Source organism: Rosa chinensis, chromosome 5 (genome assembly GCF_002994745.2).
Source record: "Rosa chinensis cultivar Old Blush chromosome 5, RchiOBHm-V2, whole genome shotgun sequence".
Taxonomy (NCBI): domain Eukaryota; kingdom Viridiplantae; phylum Streptophyta; class Magnoliopsida; order Rosales; family Rosaceae; genus Rosa; species Rosa chinensis.
Window position 1 is genome coordinate 17,806,336 of NC_037092.1, and position 20,097 is coordinate 17,826,432.

At 36.1% G+C, this 20,097-nt stretch overlaps 3 long non-coding RNA genes across 6 annotated transcripts; 1 reads left to right on the top strand and 2 right to left on the bottom strand.

The window, feature by feature from the left end:
- Window positions 1-365: 365 nt before the first annotated feature.
- LOC112166161 lies at window positions 366-2,785 on the bottom strand. Of its 3 annotated transcripts, none has more exons than XR_002923144.2 (6): window positions 2,654-2,785; window positions 2,449-2,560; window positions 1,784-1,984; window positions 1,054-1,179; window positions 795-905; window positions 366-561 (listed from the first exon to the last, which is right to left on the bottom strand). It is a non-coding gene; the product is annotated as an uncharacterized LOC112166161 (long non-coding RNA). The 3 variants fall into 3 exon arrangements; XR_005810649.1 differs by having other exon boundaries at window positions 557-679; XR_002923145.2 differs by lacking the exons at window positions 2,449-2,560; window positions 2,654-2,785 and adding an exon at window positions 2,308-2,426.
- A 4,516-nt stretch (window positions 2,786-7,301) lies between these two features.
- On the bottom strand, window positions 7,302-8,323 carry LOC121049331. The gene is made up of 3 exons (XR_005799621.1): window positions 7,987-8,323; window positions 7,700-7,750; window positions 7,302-7,369 (listed from the first exon to the last, which is right to left on the bottom strand). It is a non-coding gene; the product is annotated as an uncharacterized LOC121049331 (long non-coding RNA).
- A 3,634-nt stretch (window positions 8,324-11,957) lies between these two features.
- Window positions 11,958-13,861, top strand: LOC112168433. 2 transcript variants are annotated; one of them, XR_002924235.2, is made up of 4 exons: window positions 11,958-12,293; window positions 12,862-12,959; window positions 13,236-13,354; window positions 13,555-13,861. It is a non-coding gene; the product is annotated as an uncharacterized LOC112168433 (long non-coding RNA). The 2 variants fall into 2 exon arrangements; XR_005800883.1 differs by having other exon boundaries at window positions 12,862-13,354.
- Window positions 13,862-20,097: the final 6,236 nt, after the last annotated feature.

Genomic DNA, 20,097 nt, shown 5'->3' on the forward strand with positions numbered 1-20,097 from the left:
AATTTTTTTCCCAAAAGGCACAACTAAAAGTTTCTTAAAAGTGAAACTACAAAAACTCATCTCCAAACATGGGTTAATGGTATCAAAGATGATATGCCAAAAAATAGAAGAGCATCAGAAAACAAGTTAGACGGCTTATAAGGTTCAAACTTATTGATACAAAACAACATCTCAGTGTACATGCTTGATAGGTATTAATGGCATCAATATGTAATTTGCAGTAGTTGCAAGCATCAAAGGTTGTTTTGTATGATGAATTATACCTAAGATCCTAGGTGCTAATGGCATCAGTAACTTGTAATAGTTGCAAGCATCAAGCAATAATTCGTTGTATTCACCAAATACTTGACAAAAATCAGAAGGTACTTTTTTTTTTCTTTTTTCTTTGTATTGAACTAAACTTGAGCCATTATTGTGACCCATGTACACTTTTAACTACTCTGAAGTCCAAGACCCTCACTATTCTAATAAAGAACAAGATGCAACTTACTTGAATATGTAGACTTTCCCATTTTAAGTTCCAGCAAGTAAACATCTCACGGAATGAATTACTTGAATTATCTGAAAAGAATTAAGAACTGCAATGAAATTCTAATTTTCATTGTACAAAAGTGACAGCAGATTAATCCTTATATTGTCCAGTCCAAAGACAAACATATATTGCCCAGTCCAAAGACATCTGTTAACAGAACAGATGAAATTAACTAACAAGCAAAGGCCTAAAAAGCTAGCAGAAATAGCTTAAGGTGACGATAATACTTAACACTCAAGTAAAATGAACTGGTAATACTTACATGCTTCATGCTTGTAACTGGTTATAGAAAAGCTTTAAGGAATTCTGCACAAAGCTTTAAGGAATGATGCAAAGACAAGTTCTCTTTGAATTTCGTGCTATAGTTGCTGAGCTGCATCCACATACCCATTGAAACCCATTAAGACCCATGAATATAATTTTTTTCCCCCTTTCAAACCCATTGAAACCCGCAGACCCGTAAGCTCATAAGCATTTTTTTTTTTATAACTTTTTTGAAAGCAACTGGAACCAGTTTAGACCTATGTATATAATTTCTTTTCTTTCGTCCAATTTCTTCTAGAAGCCAAATCATCTCTTTGTACATTTCCTGTTGCATCTTCTCTTTCCTCCGTAGATATAAATTGGGACTCATCATTTATACTCATCTACAAAAAAGAAGAAACATACAGAGGTTATTAACTAGCAGAGGAAATATAGAAAAATTACTGCAGAAAAATAGGCACCATACTCTCTTCCCATACATATAAATTATAAACAATATGTTCAATGAATCCCTATATGCCTCTTGGAGCAACCATTCAGATGCATGGTATGAAATAGAGAGGGATGGAATCTTCTAATCATTTCTTATTCTAGAAATTCCAATTTTTGGTTTTCATAGTGGAGCCTAGGTTTGGTCATGAACCATAATCAAACTACTATGATACTATCCACAAACCTAAACTAAACGTATACACATAATCATCAGTACACTGATATTAAACCCCATATAAGCATCTTAGACAAATAATGCGCATATTCACAACATGCTTCCAAACTGATATTTTAATATTCTTCCAAACTGATATTTTGCATTTTCAGTTCCTCTAAACTCAGTATCATGCTTCCAAACATGACCACTACTACACCAACTTTCAACTTTTGTCTTCAACTGCTACACTAAATAATCCTTGCGAGAATGATCACTTCGAAACTCAACTATAATAAATCTGGAAACAAACACATCTCATGGAGATCAACGAAACTCACCTCACTGATAATGCAAATGCCTAAGACCTCCCCTCTTCCGGACTACTTCGAAATCCAGCTTCTCTTCCTCAGTAGCATCCCAACTTCCACTCCAGACTACACACAAACAAGCACGCCACCACTACTCAAAAAGGCACAAATGCTACAGTGCAAGCTCACACAATGCAAACTTCCTTCCCGGTCCAAAACAAATCCAACTCTCTGCGCCACCAAACACAAATCAAAACCAAATCAAAATCACAATGAAGAATAATTGATATGGGTATTAACATAAAGAAATCAAGTTAAGAGGGGAGAGTGCAAACAACAACAAAAAATAGAAACTATCTTTTCGTGCAAGAGCCACCGATAGAGAGAAAAATTACGAATGAAGTAGCTTTTAAACAAAGGCATGCACTAAATGTTTATAAGCAACTTAACATAATTCCAAAAACAGAAGAAAAGCTACAGAATTAACTAAACAAAGTCAATTTAAGTTATAGAAGAAAAGCTATTTGCCAACAATTACTTTGAGAACTGAATACCTGAAATATGGTAATGAACGAAGCATGTAAATAAGATGGTGGAAGAATCAACGGTTCTATATACTAGTCAAAACAGCCAAATAGCTCCAAGAATCAGAAACACCAAAGCCCAGCAACTTCACAAGTGATTCAGAGACTCACTGAGCTTGAAGGAAGAACCCAGAAATTGAACCAAAGTCTTCTGCTTTGTTGCTTGACAGCTTGAAGAGGAGTCAAAGTGAGCAAACCAAGAGTGAAGAGCCGGCGCCTTTGACTGGAAAGTGAAAACCCAGAAAGAGTTTGTGAGATTGTGAGAATCATGATTCATGAATGCCATAAATTCGATAAACCCAGAAGTTCGACTTACCATCAAGGCAGCAAATCAGCAATCTCACCGTTGTCACGGCGTCACCGGCGACTCGGAGTCGGAGAAAGGCTGATAATAGATGGCCCGTGCGGCCATGTCGCATAGAGAGAGAGAGGAGAAATGGCCTTCATCCCTATCTTCGATTTGGGTAAATTGGGATTAAGTATGAAGAGTTAAAAAAAAAAAAAAGGGATTGAAACGCCTAGTCGCCTACCCGCCCAGGACTGAACCCTATCTTCGATTTGGGTAAATTGGGATTAAGTATGAAAGTACCCATGATGCCGCTAATAGCAGCATCCATTGGTGACGATGACGATGGCGGCCTCGACGAGGACGAACTGCTTGGAGAGCCAATCGTGGAAGCCATGCTCGAGAGTGAATGGTACTGGAGATTGAAAATTTAAACCCTAAAAAATTGGGGATTTCAAATTCAGCAGAGTGAATGGGGATCTGGAAGGGACATCAGAGGCCTAACAATGAAACCCTAGTCTCGTTGTTGTTGAAGGAAAGTGAATGCGATTGAGAGAGAGAGGATGGGAAGGGATCTGAGGTAGAGTTGGTTTTTGTTTTGGTTTGTCGGGGTCGGGTTTGTTGAAGAGAACCGTGGGAAGAAAGGGGCAGGCTGCAGGCTCTTCAGCCTCTGAAATTGTCAAAGTGTATTTTTTTTTTCGGTGGTTTAAAGCTATTGGGCTCTCACTTGGACAATATTAAGTCTTTAGAGAAGCCCTCACACAATGGTTTTATAATTTTTGTTGTCTGAATGCCAAATTTTAAATTTTGAGTTTGCCTCCCCTCTTAAATTGGTTGGGGGGAAATGGCTGGAAGGACTTGTTTCTGTCTTGCATACATATCTCAGATTTAGGGCTTCGGAGTCAGGGATTGGTACCAGAAAGCCAGGACTTCGGAGGTGGTGGATTTAGAGTTTAGGGCTTCAAAGTGGGTGTAGCTGTGGAGTGAGTCGGGGGTCAGATAGCTGTGGAGTTGTGAAAAGAGAGAGTCAGGCTAGACAAGCCATTAGTTGATGCATATATGCATGTATAAGGCATCAGACCACGTTTTCCATATACATGTTGTCTGATTTTGCACACATTAAATTTGAGTTGTGGCAGCAAGGAGGGAAAGTTCCCGCTACTTGTAAGTAAAGTTCAGTTTGGGAGTGAAGGAATGAGTGGCATATGGAGACGCATCGAAACCTCTAATATATTTTCCTTGATCATACAACACAAAAACAAAAACTATTGTGTGACAATTTGCAAACTTCACTCATACAACAGATATAACTATTCTGTTGTACAATGAAGTACCAATTTGGAGCCAAATTTGGGGTCTATCTAGGAGGGAAATCTGCCGCTAATTTTTTTTTCATTCACACAACGAACTATTCTTATAACTGTTGTGCAATGATCTACTAGCTAAAAAGTTTAGAATTTTAACCACCTTATACAACGCAAGTTTTGTAAACGTGTTGTGTGATTCACTTTTCTTCATCACACAACACTTTTTTTTTTCGTTGTGCAAAAAGTGTTGTGTGTTTAAGTTATTGGTGTAGTGTGCCATTTATTAAAATCAGTTGTATGATCATTTTCATTTCCTGAATTTTGTGCATTATTAATGCTCAGTTTTACCTAATGAACATTGATCAATTGGAAACAAAACTGATTGCAAACATCAAATGATTAATCGAACTCATACTATAAACTTCAAATGTAAAAAGGGAGCATTTCCCAATCATCCAAATCAACATTAAAAGAACAAAAGCATTCTAACCAAAGGAGTCTTCACAATTGATTTTACATTCAACTTTTTGAGGTGTGTGTAGCACTACCCACACCCAACAAACATGACCGGAGCTCCAAATATGTAATTCAACCTACACAGTACATTGATTCAGTTATTCACCATTTCAATTACATATAATCCAAGCAATGAAAGAAGGCATAAACTAATATCCAAAACTATTTACAGTTTACTTACCTCATCGTTTATGGTATCAAACAGTAACTAAGAAAAGTAAATCTTGTAATTTTCTTCAATGCTATATTTAATCTGCCACCAAACCTGCACTTATAAAGATAAAATCTGTAATTAAGTCTGAATGTGCTTTCAAATTGACAAGAAATTAGTAATTATGCCTCAGCTTTTACAAAACAGTATCAATGTTCAGAAACAAGTCTCACCTTGCTGCTCATATACATTATCTAGTTTCTGGCCCATAACTAAATAATAAACTATGTCTTCCAATGGCAGGTACAATATGAATAATAAACCACAATCAAATAATAAAATTGAGACATTAAGTAACTGAATAAGTGATTTATTAGCTTGCACACAAGTAAGAAAGTAAGCCATCAACCATTATATTTTCTTTATTGCTGGGAGACAGTAAAGTGAGAACATGACAGTGGCTTAACTCAACATCCTCACAACGCAAGCTCCTAGCATAACTCACCATCTTGGTGGCTTAAAACTCAAGTTTAACCATTCTCTTTATTGCTTTTGCTACTGTTATCAATCACACACATGCATTAGAATAAAATATATGAAAAATTCAAGTAACTTCGTTATTTAAATCCTAACAATTAGAAGAAATTTTCACAGCAACAAACATGAAAGTGGAATATGACAATCAATTAAGAGTTTTTATAGAATCAATTGAACAATTGACCAACTGAAAGATATCTGAAGATGTCATCATATTCGAACCTGACAACATGCAAACCACGGATTTTACTAGCCCAAGTATTACAATCAAAGACCACAATGATCCCTTGGAGTAATCTGGAACAAGTAACAAAGGGAAAACAGCTACACACACCTTTGACAATTATGCACACACACAAAATGTCTCTACCCAAATTCTATTACAAAAAGCTAGTTAGGCAATAATTCATGGAACTAATGAACCCAAAAACCAAGTTCCACATAAATCTAGGCTAAGCTCTCAATGAAATGGGGAAGTAACATAAACAAGAGTTCACATAGTTCATAAACCGAGTTTTTGCCATACTACTACAAACATTTTAGTTAGCCAAGGATGGTCCTTTTAAAAAACATCAGTAAGGGTGTGCCTAAGTTCCACATATCAAGTTCCACATCATTTGAATAAAGACTTTCACTAATTATATATCAAGTCCAAAGAGTGAAGCAAAATCTGATTCTTTCTCAAAGCACCTCCACTACTGCTCATTTGTAATCTTCAAGAGTCCTGCTATTTTATTCTAACCAAATAACCCCACCACCAACAGCGAGTTACAATCAACCTCATAGAGGTTTAGCTTTCTTTTCCCTACCCAGAACCTTACGCTATAGTGCTATACTGATTAAGGAAAAAAAAAAATCTTTCTATACAACCCAGATCGTATTAGGGACTTTACCCACAATCCTAGGCTAAGCTCTCAATGAAATGGGAAAGTAACATAAACAAGAGTTCACATAGTTTAGTACCAAAGTTTTCAACTTTCATGACCATAAACAAGTTTTAATTTATTTTTGTTTATAGCGAATCTCACTCACATACTGAGAGTTATGCAATTGCCAACTATATATATATAGTGGGAAACCAAATTCACAAACTATGCAAATCAAGAACAATTGACTATTCCAAATCCATATATGCAACTCCACTAAGTAGTAAACAAACTAAGAGCAGCACCCAACTCAATTCTATCTCTGTTTTAAACGTAAGAAACAAAGATCATCAACAAACACATTCACAAGTTTTGAGTAGCCAAAAGCAGTCAGTAAAGCTACTAAATATAACCATAAAATACACAAACACACACTCATGATTTCTTATAATGTTGAAAACAAAAAGGTATGAAGCATTGACCATACCCAACTCACCGATATTTGATGTTTAACGGTGACAGCTCCCCAATTATGGGCATCTAGCCCCCATAAGGAAATTATAGGAAACCTAACCTATAATCATGAATCACAATTAAATTAAACACTAAATGATTCTTAAAAAAATTAAACAATTAAATCACAATTATAGGAACCCACTTTTAATTCAGTTTGCAGAGTTATAGAATTACACTTTGAAAAAACTAAAAATAAGGAGCAGGAATCCACTTCTCTAACAGAATTACACTTTGAAAAAAAAAAAACTAAAAACAGGGAGCAGGTAGAATAGATACTTCAGAAATCTTTAGCCAATAATTTGGCACAAAGCACATGTTCCAAAACTCAATCAACTCAACCAAATATTAGCAGTATCTAAACCCAGAAACTTAATAGTTATCTGTCCACTTCCTCACATTTCTCAGCAACCAATGACACCATAATCACCATTGTTCACCCCTCACAAAACCAACTAAGCATCACACAACTCAAAGCAATTATCAAAAAACTAAGCCAATAATCTGGCTCAAAGCAACTATCACACAATTCAATTAACTAAGCCAAACACTAACACTACCTAAAACCCACTAACTTTACAGTAACTCATACACTTCCTCACATTTCTCATTAACCAATGCCAAACCAGATCTCTCATAGCCAAACACTAGCAAGTTAAGTAGCATGCTGATAAGAGATTTTTAATCCAAGAAGGAAAATATGCATGAACCAAATTAAATGATAGTTAAGAAAACTCACGCTTTGATTGTAGAATAAAGAGTGTATAGAGGCAAAGAAGGAAAGTGAGCTGCATTATAACTAATATTGACAATTGCCCCTCTCTTCTTTCGATCACTTCCTAGATGCCATTGATGCCTACATATGGTCAAATGTCACATTAACATTGCTTTGGCTTCATGAAGGTCAAAAGCCCAGAAATTAAAGGAGAAAAGTAACCAAAACAGTTCAACAAGCATATGAACATATCACATCATGAATAACATACCAGATAACAATTCAAATGTAAACTAAACCAAGTTAGATTTCACATATTCCACTTGATCATCTCAGCAACATGAACAATATCATTCTACCTCAATAATTCAAAGGGCAAAGTCATCTTTTTTACCTCTCTTTAATCTCTTTAATGAGTCTCAAACAGCAACAAGAAAAGGACCAACAAGAGAGGCATCAAATAAACCATACCTGCACACCTTGTACGTGCATCTGCTGAATAAGCTCAATCAGTAAAGACCCCTGAAATGGAAAACAAAACCTTGAGACCCCCTCAAATTTCAAATCTTAGTGATAAATATCCAAATCAATTTGAAACCCAAATTCGCAATTTGAAAATCCATTAATTCAACACAGAGACAAAATCCCTAGATTCTAGATCCCAAATTTCCAAAACCCAAATTTCTCACACTGAATCCACAAACAACACTCCAATTGAGGAAGTATTTAAAAAAAAATTAAGAAAAATCAAAACTCACCACAGCAACCAGGTATTGAAGGAAGGCAGAGAGATACACCGGAGCTCCAACACCAACACACTCCGCATACTTGCCGAACTTAAGATTTCAGACTTGGGGCTGAGATCCACCATCTAGGAAACTGAAAAGTTCTAGCAAGATTCAAGCCCTTGCAATACTCATAAAACTCAGCAAGATGGTCAGCGGGGTCAGCCTGCAAAGCAACAAAGCATAGAGGAATTAGCTCAATACCAGTGACTGTGTCGTTGAATCGGGTTCCAAAAAAAAAATCACTGATCCAAGTCAATCTAGTGGCCACCAAATTCTTCGAATCGCAGTTTGGTGGGTGAGATCGAGATCGAAGAGAAAAAGAGAGGGGTTATAGGAGAAAATGAGGGTTTGGGTGAAATAGAGAGATGTAGAGGCAGTGGCCAACTTTCACTAATTTAAAAATACTAGTGAAAGCAAGCCAGAGGAGCGTTATGAACCGGTGCCAACAACTGTTACCCAGAACCAAAAGCATACAGATCTGCCGGAACAAAAAGTGAGGGAAAGATCAGGAATGAGAAAGTATTACCCATCTGCAGTGAGTGAATTTGTTTTAACCAGAGGTAAAGAATCTGAATTAAACAAAAAAAACCTAAAAGAAGAAGGTTTGCCAAAGATTATCGGCAATTCGAAGTAGGCTTACCATAAGGAATTGAAATTGATGTGCGTGAACCTAGGAAGGAGCTAGAGCAGCCGGAGTAGGATTTCCATGAACTTCGCCTTATTTGTCAGTGTATATCCTCTAATTGTGGAGACAAGAGTTAGGTCAATGAAATTTGGATTTCAGATTGAGGGTTCGACCAATAGAGATTTGGTTTATTTTGGGGAATCTGAGATTGGGGGTTTCCCTATTTGGGATTTCAGAATGAAAGAGAGAGGAAGATTATGATTTCTGGGTAAAGAAGAGATTTGGATGAAGAAAAGAGTGAGAGAAGACTCAGAGTGAGACAGGGAGAGGAGCGATCGGGAGAGAGAGAGAGAGAGGGTAGAACGTGAGAGTTCAATGACCCCTGCTTTCTTTTCTTTTCTGTTTTTTTTACAAGTGATGGAATGAAGACACAGCCTTCTAAATGTTCCCTCTTATGTGAAATCAAAGTTTCAGTTTTGGCGCTAGGTTAGGCATTACTCATTCATACAACACAAATAAGTCATTTAGTTGTGGGATCATCAATCACCACCAGATATATTTGATATTTCAATCAAAATTTGTAGGTTTTGGGGGGAATGAGTGCTATTTTGGGAATATAAGCGCCCACATCCAAACCTTTCCCTCTTGATCATACAACACAGAGTAAAAAACTGTTATATAATATTTTGCATACAACTCTCATACAACAGATATAACTATTCTGTTGTACTATGTGGTACCAATTTTGAGCTAAATTTGAGTCAAGTTGGGAGGCAAATCTGATGCTATTTGTTTTTTCATTCACACAACAAATTATTCTTGTAAGTGTTGTATAAAGACCTTCTAGTTAAAAACTTCAGAATTTTAACAATGTTATACAACGCAAGTTTTTTAAACGTGTTGTATGATTCACTTTCCCTCATCACACAACAAATTTTTTTTTTCGTTGTGCAAAAAGTGTTGTATGTTGAGGTTATTGGCCTAGTGATAGCGTCAGATCTAGATCGTACAGCCGGATCTTCAAGCTGGAAAACTTCGTCTTCGACTTATACGCGTCGAGCACAACTGGGCTAAAGGTCGCTACACCGAAGGGGCTGAGTTGATCGACCAAAGGTTTCTCTCCCAAACCCTATAGTTGGTCTAAAGTCTTTTTATCTATCCAATTCATCACTTGAAATGAAATTGATGCTCAATTCTAATCTTTACATCTGCCTGGGTTTATGCTAAACATCTTGAAGTGAAGAGATTTAGGATCTGCTATCTAGCATAGAGGTGGAGGCTTTGGGTTTGGATGACCGAAAGGAATGACTGCAATTCTAAGGTAATTTCATGCTCCGGGTCTCTTTCTAGCTTAAGGTTTTATGGGCTTTCATTAATTGTGCTTTTTGTTAGAACTGTAAGTTTGGATTTGGAGGTATTGGTTTTCATTAATTGTGCTTTTGTTTTGCTTCTATATCTCTCCAGTTCTAACCAGCAACCATATATAATTGAATATTGTGCTACTTAGCTTTCTTATATATGTTTCTTTTTCCAATTTGTTTGGCATATAGATGACTTTGAATTTTCGAGGTTTGCAGATTTTTGAGCTGCAATATCCATTGCAAACAAATTGCAGTGACAACAAGTGCTTAAAGAGCTAGAAGCATCGTTCAATCTTGCTGGGGGTTTCTATATAGTCAAAATTGCACTTACTTTTGATTAGTATATATTTGTTGGATTTGATCATCTGCTACAAGCTTGGTCAGATATTGGAGACTTGCTGTGAATATATGGGGACAACATCATTGCTGGTAATAAGGCAGAAGTCTGGTGCACTAGTTCTTCTTCTTGTTGTCGAGGACTAGTGAGCTCACTCTCTATTTTGAAGGTGAGGTTTATGTGTTTTTTGCTGTTACGCCCTAGAAGGTCACTCTCTGTTTCTCTCTTGCTTTGAGCTCTATTTTTATTTACTTTTCTCATTCAGTAATGCCCACAGGTCTAATGCTCATCTTTTGCATACTTTGTAGAAAGTATTCCTTAAGACGAGGAGAAGATTTGTTCGCATAGCCATGGAGAATGGCTATCCCCTGGTTTCAGTTTTCTGCTTTGGTCAGGTATCACCTTCTTATTATCTAGTTTTTCATGGTATACCTAGAGAGTTATTGGTTTCAATTCTTGCTGCAATTGTATTATAGTTGTTTTGCATTTATGCCTTTTGCTTTACTGGTCTAACGTGTATGGATGTCAATAGTTACATAACTACTAAGAGCAACTTGTGTTCATTAAAGGGGTGGCATAATGTTTTTTAGTTCTTTAGTGGTTGAGTTATACTTTCCTTGTCTATCTAGCATTTCAACTCTCAATGAGATGATGTTCTCTTTTTAATCATATGATCTATGCTGCAGTGGGGGGAGTTATTCCTGAAGTTTGCTAGAGCTATCAGATTCACCCCTATTGTCTTTCGGGGAATGTTTGGGTATGTATTTACTTGTTTGATATTGTATTATTTACTTTTAGTGTCTTTTTTTTTTTTTTTGCCTACTTTATCAAGGGGAAACTCGAAACCATTTTGGAGTGTTAGTCAATCCATAGTCGCAAAATTTCCAACTATCATCAATTTCCAATAGTTTATGTATACTCACAGGTCTAATGCTCATCCTATATTTTATCCTGCCATTTACTTCTTAGTCTTGACTAGTGGCATTGGATAATCCCTTTTGTTTGTGATATGAAACCAAGTAAATTGTTTATATGTTTCTGCCATCTGTAATTTGATGATTAAATTCACAACTTTTGTCTGGTAATGTGGGTTTCCGGGTTATTTATACATAAATTGTTTATATATACTCTCTTCTTATTTAGTTATTTTGTCAAAAGGTTTGGTTCTATTTTCTATTGCTGAAAGTTCCAGTTTTCTGTCAATACTTTTGACACAGTCATTGTCAATTTGTGTCCATTTGATCCCACCTTCCTCAACTTTGTTTATTTGATTGGACAAGAAAGGCATCTGGCTATCTCCAGCATAATCCCAATTTCACATGACCTTTTTGTATCTTCTTAGGTCCAAATTGACTATTCCAAATTGCTTTCTTTCTTGTTTTCCTTGCTATTTTGCTTTGTTGATATGTGTGGTTTCTTTTTGTTTAGGCTTGCTTCTTTTCCAGCTCCTCGCTTAAAAATATGTGATTTTGGGTACTCAAAGGTATTATTCTTTGTTTTTTATTTGTTACTTATCCTTTTCTTTTGGATAATGTCTTTGTTACTATTACCTTGTGTCCACACTTTTAATAGAAAGAAAAGGAGCTCAGACCTTAATGGATTACCGTAGCTAAGCCAATCCCCTGGACCAATGTCTTTCCTGTTAGAAACTTAAGGCCTACCTGATACATGTCTCATCATTTCTTTTATAACTCTGTGCACTTTGATGGGATCTATCCTGTTAAGCTAATCGTTTTTCTTTCCATGAGACATACGGATCGGATCTGCTATAGCAGGAGGAGCAAATCATTTCTTTTATAACTATGTGCACATTGTTACTTATTATTTTCTTTTATATTCTCCTCATACGCAGGAGGAGCAAAAGCAGTTCATGTACCAACAAAAGCTGAATGCTTGGCTGGAATCACCATTAGGATGGAAGCTTTGGGATCAGAGCACTCAATGGCTGTTATTGGTATAGTTTAAGACACCTTAAATAGTGTTAAAAGAGAGATCAGGTTGTGCATCCCTTTCAGAATTTCAGTTGCATAGAGTTGGTTCTTCTAAAAGTTTAATTTGTCACCATAGTAATCATTAGATCATTTGATGTTCAGAAAGTTCAGAGTGTTAGTTTACTCTAGAATTTGTTTTGGATTACGTTTGATTTTTCCACTTTTTTTGTCCCATAATTCATTTATTTGTGCTGCTTGAAACCAAAAAGTGTGTCATGCTTATGATTCCGGGGGATTTGAATGCATATATAAGTAAATTTTTCAAAATTGTTGAATCTGATCATAAAGACTGTGAATATGTGAGTGGTCACTTTTGATGGCTAGTACAAGTTTAAACTGCAACTAAAAAGGTGTTCGACTATTAAAGAAAAAGCAAGTACCTTGATTACACTTAATAAAACTCTTTATCTTGCATATCATCTTTCTTGAAATCGTTCAATTTTATTTTCACATGTATAAAGTTGAAGTTTTTTAAGAGTTTCAACTAATGTAGTTTCTATTGTGTTTTTGTGTTAAAATGTTGGACTGCAGATGCATGGTCATATAGGGTAACTTTATATGTGATGTTGATGGGATCATATCCTTTTGAGGATCCAAATGAACCAAAGGATTTTAGGAAGACTATACAAGTATGTCATTTCGCCTTATCACTAGCTAATGATTCTTAATGTAAATTGCATGAGTCAAGCTGTCAAGATATATCATCTACATAGATTCTTAATTATGAGAGGGTCAATTATGGGATCATTTCTCTCAAATGCTGCATCAATGATATATATATGCATCACCATATATAACATTCATGAAAGGCCAGATTGTATATTCTTCTTTCCAAAGATTTTCTTCCACATATTGGTCTCTTATTTTTAACAGTGCATAGTGGGTTCTGCTTTTCTCTTGGACAGTGACGGTGCAGCTGCATTAGTGATAGTGAGTGGGGAGAAGGCACTTGAACTTGGGTTACATGTTCTTGTTCTTCGATACAGCATTTTGATAATGCAAAGTGCTTTCTCTTAAAAAGAAGGTAATATCAGTCCATGCATCTTTGTATATCTTTCTTCAGCAACCATTAAACCATGTTGTGCCTAATGCAAACATTGTTGAATTTCTTCAAATCACTAAACAAGTTTGCCCCAACGTACAATTAAAGCTTGTTTATTCTATTTGTGCCCCAACGAGCTTTTTATGGTAATTTTGACTTGGGTTACTTGAATTTTTTTTCAGTGGGAGAGGAGAAGCAACCATGTTTATACCCAAGGATATTGATGAGATGAGGAATGAGTGGGATAGGTTTGTGGTTAATAGATACGTGTAGAAGCCATCGCATATGTTTTTGGAAAGCATGATGAATTTTTGCTTGTGCTGATAGATATCACATGAAACAATTATCAGCTTTTGATTCATGCATGCATTGGTCTAGCTAGACTAGGAATGCTTTCTTTGTTTGTTTGGTAGTTTAATTATCTACTTTGGATGTTTAGTTGTACTTGACAAATTCAACTTATATAGTTACACTAATGATATGGATCAATGTGGCTTTATATGTATTAATTTCATTTGGTAATATGTACTGTTTTTGTGGTAATATACATGCAGCAATGTTTATGCAAAATTATTCCAGCTAGTTAGGTCATGATTGAACAAACAACAGTTCACAATCAAGTTGTGAGAACCAATCTCAAACAACAGACCCTAAAATAATCACTCACACAACTGGTTTATAATGCTCACACAATGGTTTATAAAAAGAATATGTTGTTTGAGTTCTCCTCAGTTGTCCAAGTTTCAGTCATAAAACACAATGCAGAATAATATGTTGTCTGACTGTAAAAGGATTCAAAATTAAGGCTTCTCATACAATAGTTACTAGATGTTAGCCAATTCGATTACAATATTCACACCACAGTTAAAACAATATAGATGTTGTGTGAACTAACAACCAACAACAGAAAATAACAAAATTCTGTTGTGTGAGATTCATAACACACAACAGAAATAAAATTATCTCTGTTGTCTGAATCAATTAACAGACAACAGATAATTTCATTGTAGTTGTCTGTTACTTATCTCAGACAACAAAGAACAAATTATATCTGTTATGTGTTATGAATCTCAGACAACAGCTAAATTTCATTTTCTGTTGTCTGAATGGCCATGTCAATGCCGCGGCATCCCTGCGCATGCTCTGTCAGGCACATGCCTGCGCAGAATTCGCACAACAGAAATAATTATCTGCTGAGGAAATGAATATTGCACAACGGTGAAATCACCGTTGTGTGATTTTTCAATCACACAACACTCATTTAGACCACAGTGAGGCTGGTCATCACACAACACAAAATGTCTGTCGTCTGAATAACTTATTATAGTAGTGACACGCTCATTTTAAGGCCACTCAACCACCTAATTAACAAAAAATCAAGTGAAAGCAGGTCCCCACTGGTACGTCTTCCATATGTTCCCTTATGCAACAGTTGATTATGCAACTTCTACGCTAGGACTTGAAAAGAATCTTGGCCATTTTATTAATTCATTTTGAATTCAAAGACAAAGATGCAAAGATTCCAATTCCAGCTTCAAAGGTAACGAACAAAGACTTGACTCAAGTGAAGGAAAGCTCCGAAGTCTTCCCGAACTTGGCAAACACCAACAACTTTTAATGGTAAAGATTCTTTTCTGGCCCGCGTTATCTTGTATGCTCCACCACTGCTTTCATCACCAAACAGTGCTTTTGCTTCTGCTGGCTCCTTAAAAATAGAGGCTCTTCTCAAATGGAAAGTGAAGATCCTAGAAAAAGCCTAGAGCTGCTCACAATTAATTTTTCGCCAAAAAATTACTTCCTCAGAGATTGAAAATATATGTTCAATCCTGAGTAAAAATATTGATGACAGTGAAAGTAAAATCAAGCAACCCAATTAAATGACCATGAAAATTATGAAAAACTCCACTATAACCTGCTTGAGCCAAGGCATTCCTCCAAGCACCATCAGTATTAATTTTAACCCATCCCATTATATGAGGAAACCAATTAACTTCAATACCGAAGCGCATCTAATCCGACAAAGGTGTATATACAGATTGTTATACATGGTACCTAAAACCAAGCTTAAGTCCAACTGACTTGGATCAAGGTATATACACCTTTTCAGAAAACAAAATCCTACCTGACTTTGATTAAATCTGCATTTAGATATTTTGACAATTGACATACTACTTGCACTGTAGATAGTACAAATCACAAGCATTTAAAAAGTTATCTGAATTTACCTGAATTCATAAGGTCAATAGAATTGTTCAGACTTGGTCCTTTGACAAGCCAGCAAGGCACTTTAATCTTTGTCTTGTTCCTATCCTATGCCCTTTTATAATTTGTTGATTGTTGGCTTTTGGTTGCTTATTGTTTTTGCGTACTTTGTTGCTAGAAACTTTGGTCCAGTCATGCCTGATGCCTCTTGAGAGACTTACTGGAAGCCCAAAAAGAGAGACAACGACAAGGTCGAGATCTAGATCGGCACGGCATCGTTTTGGCATAGGTTCCTCTTTATTTTCTCCAAGAAACACAAATTTATAGAAGGAACTTGTTTAAGAGAATTGTAGCAGAGTAAATTCATCAATATTTGGTTGAGATTTTTTGTTTCCAGTATTAATTTCTGATGGAAAGGAGATTTAGTTAGTTCTGGGTACAATATCGATTGGATTGTGAATTCATTGTATGTTACTTTCTGGATTCTGATTAATGGAATTGTAAAATTATCAAAAATAATAATAATTTAGCACTAATTTTTTTTTTTTGAATAACAACACTCTTAGTCTCTTACCCAAAAAAATCAGTGTGAGATAGGGTTTATGTATTTGACACAAAATTCCAGTGTGAATCAGAAAGTTGTTTACACGTATTACATTTAATTACGGATAATTAATATTTGTGGAATGATAGTGGGACCCACATTTAATATTCACACGGACAATTAAATCCGTGTGAGATGAGTATTAGCCCCTCTTCAAATGGCACGGTAAATCAATCTGTGCGTGTACCGTAGATAAAAATTTGTGTGAGATAGTCTTATTTCACACAAATTAAAATCTGTGGGTAATTATTTTTTGCTAGTAGTGCCTGCAGAGTAATGTTTTATTAAATGAAGGAATGCCAACAATATTGTACAAAAAGAAAGCCAGGTTTCGAAATCATACCCAGAATAAGTAATCTGACCTCATAGACTTACTTTTTCAATAAAAGAGAGATGTAGAAATTGTGGAAATTAATATAAAAACTTCATAATTTGATATCTTCATACTACGTATGCGAGACAAAAAGGATTAAATGATCTTTATGTAAAAATTGCAATGGCAAAACCTAGCAGAGCCGCTCTTCTAGGGTTCTACTCAAGATTTGTCCCCCAATCCTCAATGGGGCTCTTTCTGATACTATCAATGGGATCAGATAATATGTCCTAGTTGTCTTGTGCTTCCATTCGACATGAGCTGTTGGGTGAGGAACTGATTGGGATCTGTGGATTGCGATCGGGTTCGGGCCAAGGATTGAAGGTGTCTGATAGGAGCATTTTAATGTGATATTTTAGTAGTTAATTCCTCATATTTTGCTTAGTTAATTCCTTAATCGAATCGTTTTTTTTAATTGAATTTCTATTTTTAGGTACATTGGAGTAGATGAAGAAGAAATGAGTGTTAGGTCCATAATTACCTAGAAATGATGGAGAAAAATGGAAATGCACTAAAAAGGTCAACTTTACACATTTTCCTACTCCGGCTAGGAGAAACCAAGCCATGCGAGGAAGAAGGAGCGGTCGCCTGAAAAAATGAACTCCAAATGAGCTTAAACTCTCCAGATCCATTCTAGACATCCTAAGAAACATTTCTTATGAAGAGTGCAAGATCTAGATAGAAGTGGAAGGCCTTCAAAATATCGGTCCAATTTTCTGCAGAAGCAAAACTGGAAAACTGGACCTGTAAGGAGTCCAGCAGCATTTCAGCCCAAAGAATTATACCAAAAGCTCTGAAATTCTACCCGGATGATCTACACTCATAGAGGAACATTTGTTATGAAGAAGTCACGGAAAAAATCTGAAGTCTTGGTCGAGAATTAATTGAAGGAAAAATAAGCAGAAAGTGACTTAAACCTAACAAATTTCATTAGTGTTTAAGTGCTTAAACCTAACAATTCCATTAGTGTTTAAGTGCTCAAACCTAACCCATCATGATTTGTTTAAGGCAAAACACTATGGCTTGATAGCCTATAAATAGAGGCTACAAAGAAGTAACAACACATTCCTTCATTCATCTCATCTTCTAGTTTTTAGTTACATTCCTTCATCCATCTCATCTTCTTTGTCTCTCCATTCTCTAGTTTTTAGTTACATTCCTTCATCCATCTCATCTTCTTTGTCTCTCCATTTTCCTCTCCATTCTCTAGTTCTTAGTTTCATTTCCTAGTCTTCTAGTTTTGCATCTTCAAGCAAGGAGAGGAAGAAGAAGAAGCAGTCGTGAAGACATAGCCTCCATCGTCCACCTTGAAGACTTGCTTCCAAGATTAAAGATTCCGTCGTTCAAGCTCTCCATCTCCATCTCCCCTCATGGTGTAATTCATTCTTTTTCCTTGTAATCTTTTGTTTTCCTTGTTTGAATTCATATGAACTTGTTTCTAGTTAACAATAACGTTTAGGGCAAAGTTTAAGCCCAACTTCTATGTTTAAATAAAGTTTTCGAATTCCATAATTGTGATTCTAAGTTGCTTATGTGAGTTTGTTCGATTGAATTTGCTTGATAGAAAACTTTTATATGTTTATCTTATTTGGGTCGACACTTATAGGATTTGCATGTAATTGGTGCTAGATTTAGGTAAACGATTCACCTAATAGTTTTGTGAACCTAAATCACAAGTAGTAGTTTAGACAAAGGTCGAGTTCGATCAATTGAAGAGGATTGCAAATAGGTGAACTTATTCATACTAGGTTGTGCACTTAAGTTTATAACCTTTCTCTATGCTTCTTGCATTGAACATGTTTTGATTAGCTAGCTTTCTAGACTTTGATTGCATGTTTAATAGGATTGATCTAGATGCTTTCACTTAGGTTAATTAGTAAAGGAAAGTAAAATATGGGAAATTGTTTGCTTATTAACGTTTCACATGATCGACTTCTTTCTCATGACTTAGATGATCAATTATAGGATTTGAATTGAGTTTAATCATATGGAATTGATTTTGATCTTTGTTTCTTACATTTCATTCTTATACATGTGTTTTTACATTTTCTTTATTTTGTTTAGTTTAATTTTCGAAACCATAATTCTTAAACCCCCCTTTTATTTCATTATTTGTATATATTTCTATTCTTTATATTATTTTTGTAAATAATACTTTATTATTTTAATTCTTTATTTGTTTACACAATTACAGGTGTACCCTCAATCCCCGGATAGAACGATCCCTATTTACCATATACTAACGATGACATTTTACAGGGTTAAATTTTGCGCTTACTTTGAGCGTGTCAGTGTCATCGGAGACCGGCCAGATCAGAACTTTGGTTGAGCGGATGAGGCACAATTTGAAAGGTACAGCATTCGGCGGTGCGCAATTTGGTGCGACAGATTGGAAAGTGTGTGGGTTGTCGATTCGACTCCTAGGAGGATCGAAGGGGCGGCGAGCAGTGGCGGCATAGAGCGGCCACTGAGAGCGCGGCTTAAAGGGTGGGGTGCAGATCCACCCGGCTTTGTGCAGACGGAACCTCCCCGGAGAGTGACGGCTGTGTGTCATGGCCACGCAGTGATCGGTCTTTGGCTTGGGACTGTGAGGCGCCTATCCGGCACAAGTGACGGTGTTTGGTGTGAAGCTGATGAGGTTAAGGTGGATTGCCGCGGGCGAGAGTCGGGGTTGAGCACCGTTTCTGTGTGGGTGCCCAGAGGAAGTGGGCTTGGCCCCCTTCAAGGTGGGCTTTTGTTTGTGCCAGCTTATTGAAGCTTTTTCAGCTAATGTCTGGTTTCGTATTTGGGATCCAAGAGATTCGACGTATTTTATTGCGTAGATTAGGCAAGGTCGATCATACTACCGGTTATTTTGATGGAAGATTACCGTCTATTCGACGTATTCTAATGCGTGGAAGTATGGTCGATCATACCATTAATAAGTTGATCTTTATATAGCTCGGGTTCTTTCCGATGCTCCATAAAATGCTTTATAGCATCCCTTAGTGTCTTCGTTAGGTTTTCATTCCGATGTCTTGTTGCATCTAGTATTGTTTTGATTATTTTTCATTTTGATGTAGTTTCTACATTTATAAGCTGTAATTTCTATTATTTTCATTAATAAAGTTGGTTGACTATTACTCTAAAAAAAAAAAAAAAAGATCGTTATGTCATGTCCTCTCACCTATATTTGCATTTTGTTTCCTCACCAAATTACACTGCTTTTGAAATTGGAAATAAAGTAATGAACATAATTTAGGAAATAACAACCGCACCGTAGGTGCAGCGGGACGCTGCCGGCGGCAAAACGGTAGGAAATTCTATTCGTCTTGATCCGTTCACCATGCAAATTCTACGCCAGGACTTACTTCTATCACTCTCATTTTGAAATCAAAGACAAGATACAAAGTTCCAATTTCAACTTGAGGGATAGCAGACGAGACTTTGGTGAAACTTCTACGCCAGGGCTTAAAATTAAAAAAATGAATAAATTTTCTTGGGCTATTCTCACTTCCATCACTTTCATTTTGAAATCATAGAAAAGCTGCGTAGTTTCCAATTCAA